A 13,813-nucleotide genomic window follows, 5' to 3' on the forward strand; every position below is an offset into this window, starting at 1 on the left:
CTCTCGCCTCTCTCCTCTCCCTTCTCCCCTCCTCCCTTCCCTCCCCCTCTCCCTCTCCCTTCTCTCTCCCCCTCCTCTCCCTCTCTCTCTCCCTTCTCTTCTCCCCTCCCTCCCCCCCTCTCCCTCTCTCTCTCCCTCTCTCTCCCTCTTTCCCTCTCCCTCTCCCCCTCTCCCTCTCTCCCTCCCTCTCTCTCTCTCTCTCTCTCTCTCTCACCCTCTCCCTCTCTCCCCCTCCCCCCCTCTCTCTTCTGCTCTTCACCCACCATTCCCAGCCTATCTATGGCTTTCTTGATGCTGTCATCATGACCCGAGTGAGAGGAAATCTCCTGTAGTTTGGACTGGTATTTCTCTGGCCCTGCCTTCGTCTCGACTCTTGTTGGCCAGCCAGACAACTGGATAGCCTCATCATATGAAGCCTGGAGGATCCCCAGTTAGTTATAAAAGTTAATGATTCTGGCTGCTTCATTGATTTAAGTAACAGGTAATTAAACATGGGGGCCTCATGATGCCTGTGAGGCAGACTAGCCCGACAACACAGACGTTAAGGGAGACCAGCTTGGCCTGCGTTTTGGTTCCGTTACTTACTGTGTGGCCTTTGGCAAATGACTTAACCTTCCTAGCTTGGGTTTCTACATTTGTCAACTGTGCTTATAATAGAACTTACCACATGGTGGGGATTGGTGAAGTAGCACTTAGAATTGCCAAGCGCCAAGAACACAGACACGCTTAATCAGTATTTGTTGGTGACTAAAGTTATTATTTCTAAATCTTTGGTTTATTGTTTTCTTTTGGTTGCCACTTTATCTTCTGGTTAGTATAGAAAAGCATTGCTTTAAATTTGTAATAAATTCCCATTCTCATAAAATATTCAACACCATTGAAAAGTGTTAATACAAGCTCTTTAGAACAGTGCCCAGGATAGGTACTCAACAAAGATTTCCTATGTTATATAATATTATCAGCTACTTATTCATTCAACCATATTTTTGATCATCTGCTAGATCCCAAAGCTACACTGTGAAATGACAATAAATAAATACTCTGCTCCCATGTAGTTAATATTCTAAGAGGGGTAAATAGAAAGTAAGTTGAATATGTAGAGTGCATACTGTATTTTACTGATTTTAGAACCATCATTCCTCCAGATGTTAATATCTCAGAAGCCAGATGTGGTGTCTTACACTTGTAATCCTAGTACTCAGGAAGCTGAGACAAAAGGATTGCATGTTCAAGGCTATCCAAGGCTCATTACAGACCTTGTCTCAATTAAAGAAACTTCTCAAGGCTGGAGATGTATGTCACTTGCTTGGTAGAATGCTTACCTAGCCTGTACTACACCCTGGGTTTGACCCAAACCGCTGCATAAAACTGGGTCTGGTGGCATCCACAGGGTGGAGGCAGGAGGATCAGAAGTTTAAAGTCATCTGGTTATATAATGGTTTCCAAACCAGATCAACCAGGACCTTGTCTAAAAAAAAGTTCCTCATAATTAACATTCATTTCATGCTGACCAGAATTTTTCCTTTTGTACAAAACCAAAACAAGACAACAATAAACCAAAACAATGAATATGTCATTAGCCTCTTAGTCTTGAGGCTAGACATAGTCTTGGTTAGATATAGTCTCATTTTCCTATCCTCATGAAGGTATCTGTAGATCATAAATAGATACCAGGAACCCACTCTGAACCCTGGAGACAGACTTTCCTCTGGTAAAACCAATATCTTCAGTTCTTCCTTTGGTAAGGAGACCTCATGACCTTCTCTCTGACTTTGTTTTGTTCATAGTCCCGTGTCCCGGACTTGGGTAATTCCCTGTGGGTTGGCCTCCATTGATGGTTCTCTCCCCTCTGTGGGTCTCATCAGTGAGTCTGGATAAAGATTGCTGACTTGCATAACCTCTGGCATCTGTTGCCAGGCAGTGTAGGGAATGAGTGACCCTGAGGCTTCACTGGGGAAGGGCAGCAGCAAAGCTTTGGAACATTCTATGCTTCTTGGCCAAGTGTGTGCTTCAGGACTTGATGATCATGGAGACTGACCTGGGAGTTTCTGTAGTGAGAAGTCAGGGCAGTGCCTGCCTTGTCTAAGTGACACTAAGTGACAGGGCTGGGGATGCTCAAGTTTGCTGTGGCGTACCAGATGCTCTTCCTCATGGAGAAGAGTCCTGCCTTTCGCTAGGAGTCTTCATTGGGCAGAGAGATTGAGGGGATGTAATCATGAGTACAAAGCTAAAGATAAACTCCTAGGACCAGGGATCCCCAAAACTTTAGTGAGAGCTGAGTTTTATATTTACTGGAGCACTTTTTAAAAGATTTATTTATTTTTATCTCGTATATGGGATTCTGTCTGCGTGTATGTCTGGGTACTATGCATGGACATGTAGTACCTCTGGAGGCCAGAAGAGAACATAAGATACACTAGAAAGTTGTTAGCTGTCATGTGGGTGCTGGGAACTGAATCTAGGTCCTCTGGAAGAGCAGCCTGAGCTCCTAACCACTGAGCCATCTCTCTGGGCCCTCATGCCATTAGTATTTAATGGCATCATCTTCTTTAAGTGTTTAGAAGTCAATCTTGATGGGAGGAGACTCTCTTGTACCCTTTCTTTGGACATATGTTGTACTTACTTCTAAATATCCATCTCTAATTTACAGGCCTACTTAGATCTTTACAGATGGATCTGGGCTCTGCTTTGGATGCCAATATGCATGATTTTTCTTCCCAAGAAGCACAAAGAATAAAATGTAAGGGCTGACCCTTTTCAGGACCTTTGAGGAAGCCACCCAAACCCTTTTGCTTAGCCTTGAAAAAAAAAGATGCCTTTTTGAGAGTATAGATAATCCAGTCGGGAACATACTGGCCTCTCGTGCTCCACCTTCACTTGAAAGTAATCCCCTACACCCAACCAACTACCTCCAACCCCATGTTTGTATGTGTGTGAATGCATGCTTGAGTGTGTGTGTGTGTGTGTGTGTGTGTGTGTGTGTGTGTGTGTGTGTGTGTTACATGTGGGTCCCAGGAATTGAACTCAGGTCATTTAAGACAGGGTGGAAGGAGTCCCAGAGATGAAACATGGCTTCCACTTGATGGCTTTCTAGGGTTTTATCAGTCCCTGATGATACTCAAGGATGCTGTGGTCTAATGTACTAGTCCCTGATACTCAAGGATGCTGTGGACTGTGCTGGCTGCATAAGGTGAGAGGTTGGCTCTTACCACTTTGGGTTGTGATCTGTGGGCTTCCAACAGGAAATAGATGGTGCAGGAAGCCTAGGGGATTTGAAAACAGTTTATGAAAGGGACCTTCACATGTGACTAGAGACCTAAGAGGATTTGTCTGTGGGCTTTTGTATGTCTGAGTGGTGACTGGAATGATTACATGGACCTCACTTAGGGGTTCTCATGCTGTTACAGCCATCTTGGTCCAGTGTCAACAACAGGCTCAGATGGATCAGCCATCCAAGATGGCTTCTTTACCTTTTTAGCACCCCAACAATTCTGTGTCCCCTCTTTGGGAAAGATACACCGAGTTTCTTTTATTTTTGTTTTACTTTTATATTTGTCATCTTCTTCGATCTTTCCCCCTTTTATTGAAATAGTTTTCTTCTCACATAATGTATCCTAATTATGGTCCCCTCCTTCTATCCTCCCAGGTGCTCCCCATCTTCCCTCCCATCCAGATCCACTAAGATCTGTCTCTCATTAGAAAACAAAAGGCTTCTGAGGAACAATAATACAATATAATAAGAGAAAACAAAATCTAATACACTGGAATAGGACTAAATAAACAGAAGGAAAAGAACACAAGAAAAACCACAAGAAGCATATACAACATAGAGACCCACTTGTTCACACACTTAAGAACCCCACAAAAACACTAAACTGGGAGCCATAATATATATGCCAAGGACCTATAGGATAAGATGAGAGAAAAATATAAGTAAAATAAAATAAAAGAATAAGATAGAATAAAATAAAATAAAAAATAGCCCTGACATGACAAGGAACCTCCAGTGATAACATTACGTTCATTTTCTGTTGGCCGTCTGCCCTGGCCATGCAGTCTACCCGTAAGTGTAGTTTGTTTCCCCAGTGAGACTCCTTTGTAGGAGACTAATCTTTTATTTGCTAGTGGTTATCATTTAGAGATAGCTTCTGAACTACAGACAAAGGGGCGTGTCCACTTCTTTCAGCTCTAGGACCCATCTGGAGCCTCCCTGTGCACCATGTGACTTCAGTCTCTGTGGTTTCATATGTGCATCGATCCTTGCTTGAGATGGTGTTGTTTTCTTGGTGTCCTCCATCCTCTCTGGCTCTTACACTCTTTTTGCCTTCTCTTCCACAGGGTTCCCTGAGCCCTGGGAGGTGGGGGAGGGGTTTGATGGAGACATCCCATTTAGGGCTGAGTGTTCCAAGGTCTCTCACTTTCCGCATAATGTCTGGCTGTGGCCTCTGTATTTGTTCCCATCTGCTGCAGGAGGAAGCTTCCCTGTTGATGGCTAAGCAAGGCACTGATCTTCTTCCCTGGTCAGAGTACACACAGGGTTTCTTACATGAATGCTCAGAGTCCCAAGAGGAGTCTGATGGATAAACTGACATGTTCAGAACAATCAGTTAATCCTCTGACCCGCATTTGTCAACCCAGTCATGGTGAAATTATTTCCTGATGAATGCCAAGGATGAGGGCTGGATTGTGGATGCAAACACCACTAAAGGAACACTGAGTCTACCCTGGAGACAAATGGCTGAGGTAAGAGGCATGGCTGCCACAGTTATGCAAAACAGAAAACAAATAGGGTGGTGTTATTTGCTAAACTCCATGAGCGAGGCACCCGGGAGGCACCCTAGTCTGCAAACAGATGATTTCTTTTGTTTTTGACCTTTAGAACTCTGATGCAGAAAGAACAGCCACAAACTTTAAAGGCTGAATGAATGGTCCTTTGAAAACCTACCATCCCTTTAAACCTTGAACAAAACCACAGATAAATTGCTGACCACTCCTCCCATTTTTCCTTTCTCTCTGTTAATATGCTATTTATTGCCAACTGGTAAGCATGTTCTGTCCTTGGCTTATACAAAGCATCATGCAAGACATGAGGAATTGAGATTATGGTCCACTGAGGAAGTTAAAATGTATATGTCTCCTATGCAGCCAATACCCAAATGATACTGGTGATGATTCCAGATGGAAAGATACAACATAACTAGTGAGGAGATGAAAAAGGCTGATGGATATTTCCGGTATGAGCTGCAGAGTTAGTTGTTTATTTTCTTTCTTTAAATTTTTTTTTTTTCGTATGTGTATGGTGTTTTTGCTTGAATCTACATCTGTGGACTACATGTGTGCAGTGCTCAAGGCGGCCAGAAGAGGGCATCAGATCCCCTGGAGCTGGAGTTGCAAGTGGCTATGAGCCTCTCGCGGGTGCTGTGAACTGAACCCTGGTCCTTAGCCACTAGTGTTCTTAGCCACTGAACCAACTCTCCAGTTCATTATTTTCTTTGGGATTTCCCTGGTTATCTCTTGCTCTGGAGTCTACTATTCTGCCTTCCACAGGGAGAAGAGAGGTTCTATCTCAGGCCACTTAACCCCTAATGAGGAGTAGATTTTAGTGTGTATGGTGAGAGCTGGAGCCGGTGCTGAGGCTTGAGCCGGTGCTGAGGCTTGAGCTCCAGCTCACGCTCCAGGGCTTAGCTTTGACGGAGGTGAGGGTAGGCTGATGTGGGCTGACGAGTCCTGTTCACCTGCCAGAGCTTTGTTGGGGGCAGCTGTCCAGTCTGCACCAGCGAAGGAAGGGAAGGTGTGGGAACAGGGTTAGGAGATGAAAGCCTTAAGGTTGTAGGTTAAAAACAGCTTAGCAAGAAGTTCATAGTCTTGGGAAAATGTCTTACAAAATATCCTAAAATGAGACAATTGAGTACCAGCCTGAGAGAGTAAGGGTATGAAATGTAGACCCAGAACAATAGACACATTTCAAATGTTAATTATGGGCAAAAATGATAGAGTGGTTATCCACTACTACTAGGGGATAGAATTATTAAAGAATTTTAAAGGTTTATTTATTTTATTTTATGTGCATGAGTGTAAGTGTACCACATGCATGGCTGGTTGTCTTGGAGGACATGAGATCCCCTGAAACTGAAGTTACAGTTGCTTGTGAGTCAACCACATAGGTGCTGGAAACCAAACCCCAATTTTTGGCAAGAATATCAAATGCTCTAAACTGCTGAGCCATCTCTCCAGCTGCCTGGTGATAGAGTTATTTTAAAAAATGTTTTTGTAAGTCAGGCATGGTGGCTTATACCTGTAAACCCAGCCCTTGGGAGATACAGGCAGAATAGTCAGGGGTTCAAGGTCATCATGGGCTTCACAGTGATCTTGAGGCTAACCTGGAATACAGGAGACTGTCTCAAAAACCAAACCAAACCACCCCAAAGATAAACACCACCACCCCAAACCCAAACCAAACAGTTAACCCATTTCTTGTGGCACACGTGGGGACTCACCCTTAGAAAAGCTCACTGGAGGTCACTGGGCTTTTATTTTAATATCCATATTTATTTATTTATTAATTCGTGTATTTGTTTAATTTTGAGAATCCCCACGCTGTAGTTTTTTTTTTTTTTTTTTTTTTCCTTCCCAATGGAAGGTCTCCACTGTGCCTGTTGGAGTAACAATTTATGAGTGTCTAAGCTTGCTGGGTCTTGACTCATGGTCAAGTTTATCCAGTGTCACGGAAAATCCCTATACAGTTCAGGGTCCTCTCTCACACATCCTCTTTCCTGACTTGTCTGCTCTCTGTGGAGGGAAAACATGAGCCACCAAGGGCGGGTAGGACCAGAACTTGCTTGCTCTGCCTGCTTCCCCTCTGACCTCGGTTCTGATGTTGGCTCCCCAAGCACAGATGAAGGTGTGTCCATGGCATTGACCTGGTGATGTAGCAGCTGCCCTGGCCCCCTTCGAATGCCCCTCTGCCCTACAGTTTCTGCGTCAGCGCCAGTATTTGCTGGATCATTTGCCAAACTCTGTGCTGCCTGCTGCTCTTTGATCTGTAAACTTGAGGCCACGCCAGCCTGGCCTGAAAGCAGCTGTTCTGGTGCCTTGCCACCACATCCTGAGCCAAGGTCTCATCTAAGAAAAAAAAGAGAGTCATTTTCTACAGATACAGGTGAGGGACACACACAAAGGTTTCCTAAAGCACAGGGGACCAAGAAACACGAACAAAGCCATCTTTGATTAAACGCCGGGGACAAAGATGACTGCTGGAATATTATCATTCCTGTTGATGATTTTGACAAAGTTTATTTTGAAAAACAATCCCCAAAGGTTTTCAAGCCACTCAATGGGATGGTAATTAGCCTTTCTGAAAATAAACTGCCAGTTATCTAAAGAACTGTAAAATCAGGGTGTGGTAGCTCACACCTGCCATCCCAGCACCTGGGAGGCAGAGACGAGGGATGGTGAGTTGGAGGTCAGCATGTGGTTGCTCAAAAACAAGGTGGAACTGTTTAAAAAGTAAGATTCTGGTATAGAATATTCTAGACTAGGATGTACCATGAAAGATTCAGGAATACACAGATATTTGGTACAAGGTAAAGCAACTTTTAGAATTAGTAAAGAGAACCTGGTGTGTGTGGTGGTGCATGCCTTTAATCCCAGAACTTGGAGGTAGGGTTGACAGACCAGGGCAGCCTGGTCTACATGGCAGGTTCCAGGCCAACATAGTGAGGCTCTGCTTAGAAGAATAATTAGTGAGGAGAGAGACACCGATTTCTGGCAATACTAAGAAGGCTAACCTGGAAAACCTTCAGTTTCTGAAAACATCTTGGAATATTGCATGAAATACATATCTGAGTTCCTAAGGTGTAAAGGGAACACCGTAGAGGCCAAACAAGGTGCTGAAAACCACAGCAGAGGGGAGCTGGCTCCACCGCCCTGGGGGAGCTGTCCACGGAGCAGGGTGGGGTCAAGCTGATAGTCTGTGCGCACAGAAAGAAGGGGGGTTGGACCGGAGCCACGGACAGTCCTTACAGTCTCTGTTGTCTATCACCGGGAACGCTGTCAGTCTTTGCTTCTAGAAAACCATCCCATAAACAACAGGAAGCATCAGGTTTACCAATCTCTGCTGTACAGGACGTTCTGTCTGCTCTATTTGCGATAGAAAATCTGAAACTTTCCCCAGGTCCAATAAGAATAGAACAAACAAGTGCTGTGCAGCCGTCAAAAGAGAGGTTTCTGGGTGTTGTGGTGCATCCCTGTGGTCCCAGCGTTCTGGAAGCCAAGGAGGGAGGGTCAGGAGTTCAAGGTCAGCTTGTGCTACGTAGACAGACCCTCCCTCTGTCCAAAAAAAAAAGGGGGGGAGGGAATAAATTTGGTCTCTTTGTAATAGGATAATGTTCATATAACATATTAAGATTAAAAACAGCCAAGCAATAGAATAGCTTTGTTCAATAGACTAAAATGTACATCTCATACTAATTTCAAATTTTAGAGGGCATATTTTTAAAGTTGGAGAACATTAAAAAAGAATGAGGGAATTAATTTAAAAATGCTTTTTAACCTAATTTATTTGATTTTTGTATATGTGTGTTTTGCCTGTATGTATGAACAATAAGTGTGTCTGGTTCCCATGGAGGTCAGAAGAGGGGCATCAGACCCTTTGGAACTGGAGTTTTGCATGGCTGTGAGTTATTACATGGTGCTGGGAACCAAACCCAGCTCCTCTAGAAGGGCAGTCAGTGCTCTTAACTGCTGAGCCATCTTGCCACCTCCAATAAAATTAATTAAAAATTATTATTATTATTATTATTATTATTATTATTATTATTATTGTGTGTGGTGTATGTGGTATGGTGTGTGAGTGTGTGGTATGGTGTGTGCATGTGTGTGGTATATGTGTGATGTGTGTGTGTGTGTGTGTGGTGTGTATATGGTATATGTGTGATGTGTGTGTGTGTGGTATATGTGTGATGTATGTGTGTGTGTGTGGTATATGTGTGATGTGTGTGTGTGTGTATGGTATATATGTGATGTGTGTGTGTGTGTGGTATATGTGTGATGTGTGTGTGGTATATGTGTGATGTGTGTGTGGGATATGTGTGGTATGTGTGTGTGTGTGGTATGGTGTGTGTGTGTGTGGTATGGTGTGTGTGTTTGATATATATGTGATGTGTGTGTGTGGTATATGTGTGTGTGTGTGTGTGTGTGGTATATGTGTGAGGTGTGTGTGTATGGTATATATGTGATGTGTGTGGTATGTGTGTGTGTGGTATGGTATGGTGTGTGTGGTATATGTGTGATGTGTGTATGTGTGGTATATGTGTGATGTGTGTGTGTATGGTATATATGTGATGTGTGTGTGTGTGTGGTATATGTGTGTGTGTGGTATGGTGTGTGTGTGTGTGTGGTATATGTGTGATGTGTGTGTGGTATATGTGTGATGTGTGTGTGGTATATGTGTGATGTGTGTGTGGTATGTGTGTGTGTGGTATGGTGTGTGTGTGTGTGTGTGTGTGTGTGTGTGTGTGGTATGGTGTGTGTGTGTGTGGTATGGTGTGTGTGTGTGTGTGTGTGTGTGTGTGGTATGTGTGTGTGTGTGGTATGGTGTGTGTGTGTGTGGTATGGTGTGTGATGTGTGTGATATGTGTGTGTGTGTGGTATGGTGTGTGTGTGTGTGTGTGTGTGTGTGTGTGTGTGTGTGTGAGCTCAGGGACAACTCTCAGCACTAGGTTCTCTCCTTCCACAGTGGGATCACAGGATGGAACTGAGGTCAACAGGTTTGTGCAGCAAGTGATTTTACCAGCTGCTGATCTCAGCAGGCTTTGAAATTAATTTTCCTAGTTTTATTCAAAATGTCAAAAAATCTTTAAATATGCAATCAGTATAAAATTCATAAGGTAGTAGGCATTTTTAACACTAAGTCTTCACAATGTGGTATCTATTTATATCAACAATACATCTCATTTCAGAACAGCTACATTTCAAGAATCAAGTCAGTTATGACTACTGGCTACCATACTAGACTGTTCAACTATAAAATGAATATATACATAACATATATAAAATACACACACGCACACACACACACATATTAGCAACAACAGACCAACTATATCCGTGTTCTATAAACATGGGAAACGAGTTTAAGAACACAGGAAATGGCCAAAGGTGCTTATCTTGATGGAATGGGATTGTGGGAAGGGAAGGCAGCCAGGGCTCACTTAATGTTCTGTGTTATTTTTCTGTTTTGAGACAGACTCATGTCATGTAGCCCAGGCTGGCCTGAGACTTGAACTACTCTAATCTCAGCCTCCTTGAGTTCTGGGACTACTAATTGTGCATCACCACACCTGGTAGGTTTCAGTTTACAAACACGCCTATTTGTATTATATAAAAATATATTAAATATTGCAAAAAAGTAAAAGAAAAAAATCTGTCTTCTTCAATACAAAAAGTCAACCTAGAAATTGATCCTGAGGATAAAATAAAATATATATTAACATTTATGTATAGGGATTTGCTTGGCAGTTTTATCTGTACCCAAGAGGTTGAAAACAGATGTTCCCACAAAAGTCTGTATCCAAATGTTCACAGCATCATTATTCATAATAGAGTGGAAGCCACAAAATGGCTGTTACCTGGGGGATGGATAACGTTTAGTATACTCACCTGGAGAATATTATTCAGCCATAGAAAAGAACGAAGTGCTGAGAAATGGTTTGACACCGATAAGTCTGATAAACTCTGAAGGGTGCCACACATGTAACGCCACACATGCAGTGTCACACATTTCAGGACTATTTATTTGAGCTGTTAGAAGTAGGCAAACCCTTGTGGATGTAAAGGAATGATGGTTTCCAGCAGTCAAAAGAGGAAGGAGTGTGCCGCTCCTCAGTGTCATGGGTTCCCTTTTGAGAGTTAAAATGTCCTGGAATTAGATGTTGGTGACAGTTGCACAAGACTGTGAGTGTGCTAAATAAAAATCACTGAATCTTAAAAAATAGTGAAAGGAGCTGGGAATGGTGATGCACACCTTTGATCCCAGCACTCAGGAGGCAGAGACCAGGCAGATCTTTGTGAATTTGAGGCCAGCCTGGTCTACATAACCAGTTCCAGGACAGCCAGAGCTACACAGTGAGACCCCATCTCAAATAAACAAAAACCAAACAGAAACACATGCTGTGAATTTATTTCATTTCCCCAGTGTTGAGGTTCCTGGCTTTTTAGGTGGGTGCTGAGGTCCTTATGCTTGTCAGTGGCAAGCACTTCTTCAGCTGGACCACATCCCAACTTTACTTCCTCCTTCTGAGGTAGAGCAGCCCTGGAGATTGAATTGCAGGCTTGGGGCTTCTTGCATTAAAGTTAAGTTCTTTCTGAATGGAAGGATTAGACGCCTGCCTTTGCCTGGTGCTTCTGTTTCCTCACTGGAAAGCTGAGGTGGTATCTGTCTGCCTCACCGGTTGGGCAAGAGAATGGTTAGACCAGATCTGGAAAATGCTAAGTGATGGAAAGTCCAGAAAAACTACTGATGGTTCACTACCACTGAAGGCACTGGTCACTGCCCCTTAGATGGGGTAGACTGAAAAGCAAACAGGACCCGAGCCTGGGGAGTGGCCAAGTCTTCTCATACTTAACCTTTGATTGGTGATATTTTTCATAAATTGGCAGGGTGTTGCTGGAATCCTATTGTGGACTGTCTTGCTTCTTTTGACACTAGGCATCTTTTTCAGTCACTCTCCATCTTTCTTTTATTCTTTTTGTACAGAGAATTGAATCAAGGCAAGTGCTGTACCACTGAGTTGCACCATGAGCCCCTCCCACCTTATTTTTTGAGACAGGGTGTCTCACTGACCCTGAAGCTTACCAACTGAGTTAGACTGGCTGGCCATAACATCCCAGGGACCCCCCTGTCTCTATCCTCACAGTGTTGTGAATACAGGCATGCACCTCCATGTCTAACTTTTATGTGGGTGCTGGGAATCTGAACTCAGGTTCTTATGCTTGCACAGCAGGCGCTTTACAGATAGAGCTGTCTCCACATCCCTGCTCTACTCTGTTTTGTGTGGCTGCCCTTGACAGGTTATTCTGTCAATAACTTTACGAAAATTAAAAAAAAAGAGAGATTTTTGTTGATTGAGAATTGGACCAATGCTTTGATTCTTGGGTGAGGTGACTGAAGATAGGAGCTTCTCCAGGCAAAGAAAAGGCAGGGGCTAACAGAAAGGCCCAAGTTTTTTGATGAGAGGGACATGGACTTTATGGAGGCAAGGTGGGCACATCAGGAAAGATTCTATTGGGTTCCTTGAGCTTTTGGCTGGCTGTAGCTTTTATTGGAGGTTATGGTTATGTGTGCCTTTGGGCACTAAAGCTCTATTATGCCCAGGGTGATGTGAGTCTTGTGCATTTAAATCACACCCCACTTTTTCAGGTTTGTTGCAGAAAGTGCACGTTACAGACCTGCACTGTGTGATGGTTGGAGCACTGCACATGCACAGAGATACGGCTACGCAACTCAGTCTAGCGCCTCTTGTGGGCGGTATTAGAGCTGTTGTCTGTGCCTGTTGGAGAAGCAGGGAGCATGCGTGGCTGGGGGATCAGATTATGTGCTTTAGTTTGGGAGAGAGATCCCACTACTATTGTTGTTGGTTCCTTTGTTAACTTTGTGATGTTACAGGCTGTTCTGGGAATTTGCCACTGTTTAATGAAAACCAAAACAAAAAACAACAACAACAGTACTTGGAAATTCTCTCCCTTGCACTTGGATCCCAACTCACTGAACAATTTCGTACACCTAGTGAAGATAAAGCTGCAGAGATTTTGGCTACCTTGCTTCTTTATTAATTATTAATTCGTTTTAACGGCCCAATTTGTTCTATTTGACTGGAGTCCAAAATTGTGTGCCCCATGGTATGTTAAGTAAAGGGGATTAAGGTATAGGAAAAAATAGTAGTAGTAGTAAAAACCACATCATCAAACAAGCTTGAGAGCATGATTCTGTGCTTTGAAACTTTATTAAGTTATGGATGCATATATCTATGTATTTCTATTTATCTATCCATATGCCTATCTATTTTGGTAAATTGATGGAATTTCTATTTGGTTTTTACTGGGAGTGTGGTTAAGTTTTGTGGAGAGCACAGGTGTCCATAGCAAGTCCCACACAGCAGATGAATCTTCAAGCAAGCCCTTATCATGACCCCTGTCCAGGAGAATAGAGTGTACAGAGAGGGGTACCAGAAGGACCCTCGCCTTTGATGTATTTCTGCACTGTTAACACAACAGACTTCACAACAAAAGAGACAATAAAGTTATTCGCTGTTATCCTACCTGCCCTCCACAGTGTTCTCCCCAATTGACTAGAAAGAGTTAACAGAGAATTCTAGATACTTGAAGTGAGGACAAATCCCAGATTGGATGGTGGCCCAGGGTTGGGGTGAGAAACATCAGTGTGTGTTGGGGGAGGTCCAGAGGAGGGCTTAGTCCTCATTCTCAGCCAATAGCATAAGGGCTTCAGGCCCAACGCCCATTGGCTGAAACTATTTCAAGGGTCAGGTTTGTACCTGAACTCATGGTCACAGGACTTGGTGGAGGAGTGCTTGTGAGCTCATAGACTGCTTTGCCCAGACGTGGAAGGTAATGCCCAAGGCCCTTTGGTCTGTGATGGTGACTGGGACGTTCCTGGCTTTCTTTCTGATGCTCTGACTTTTCCTGCCCAGGGTTGAGATGCTTATCTGATATGGCTCTACTTCACCTGGCATAAATATTCATCTCTCTCTCTCTCTCTCTCTCTCTCTCTCTCTCTCTCTCTCTCTCTCTTTCTCTC

This window comes from Onychomys torridus, chromosome 5 (assembly GCF_903995425.1).
Source record: "Onychomys torridus chromosome 5, mOncTor1.1, whole genome shotgun sequence".
In the NCBI taxonomy this organism is placed as follows: Eukaryota; Metazoa; Chordata; class Mammalia; order Rodentia; family Cricetidae; genus Onychomys; species Onychomys torridus.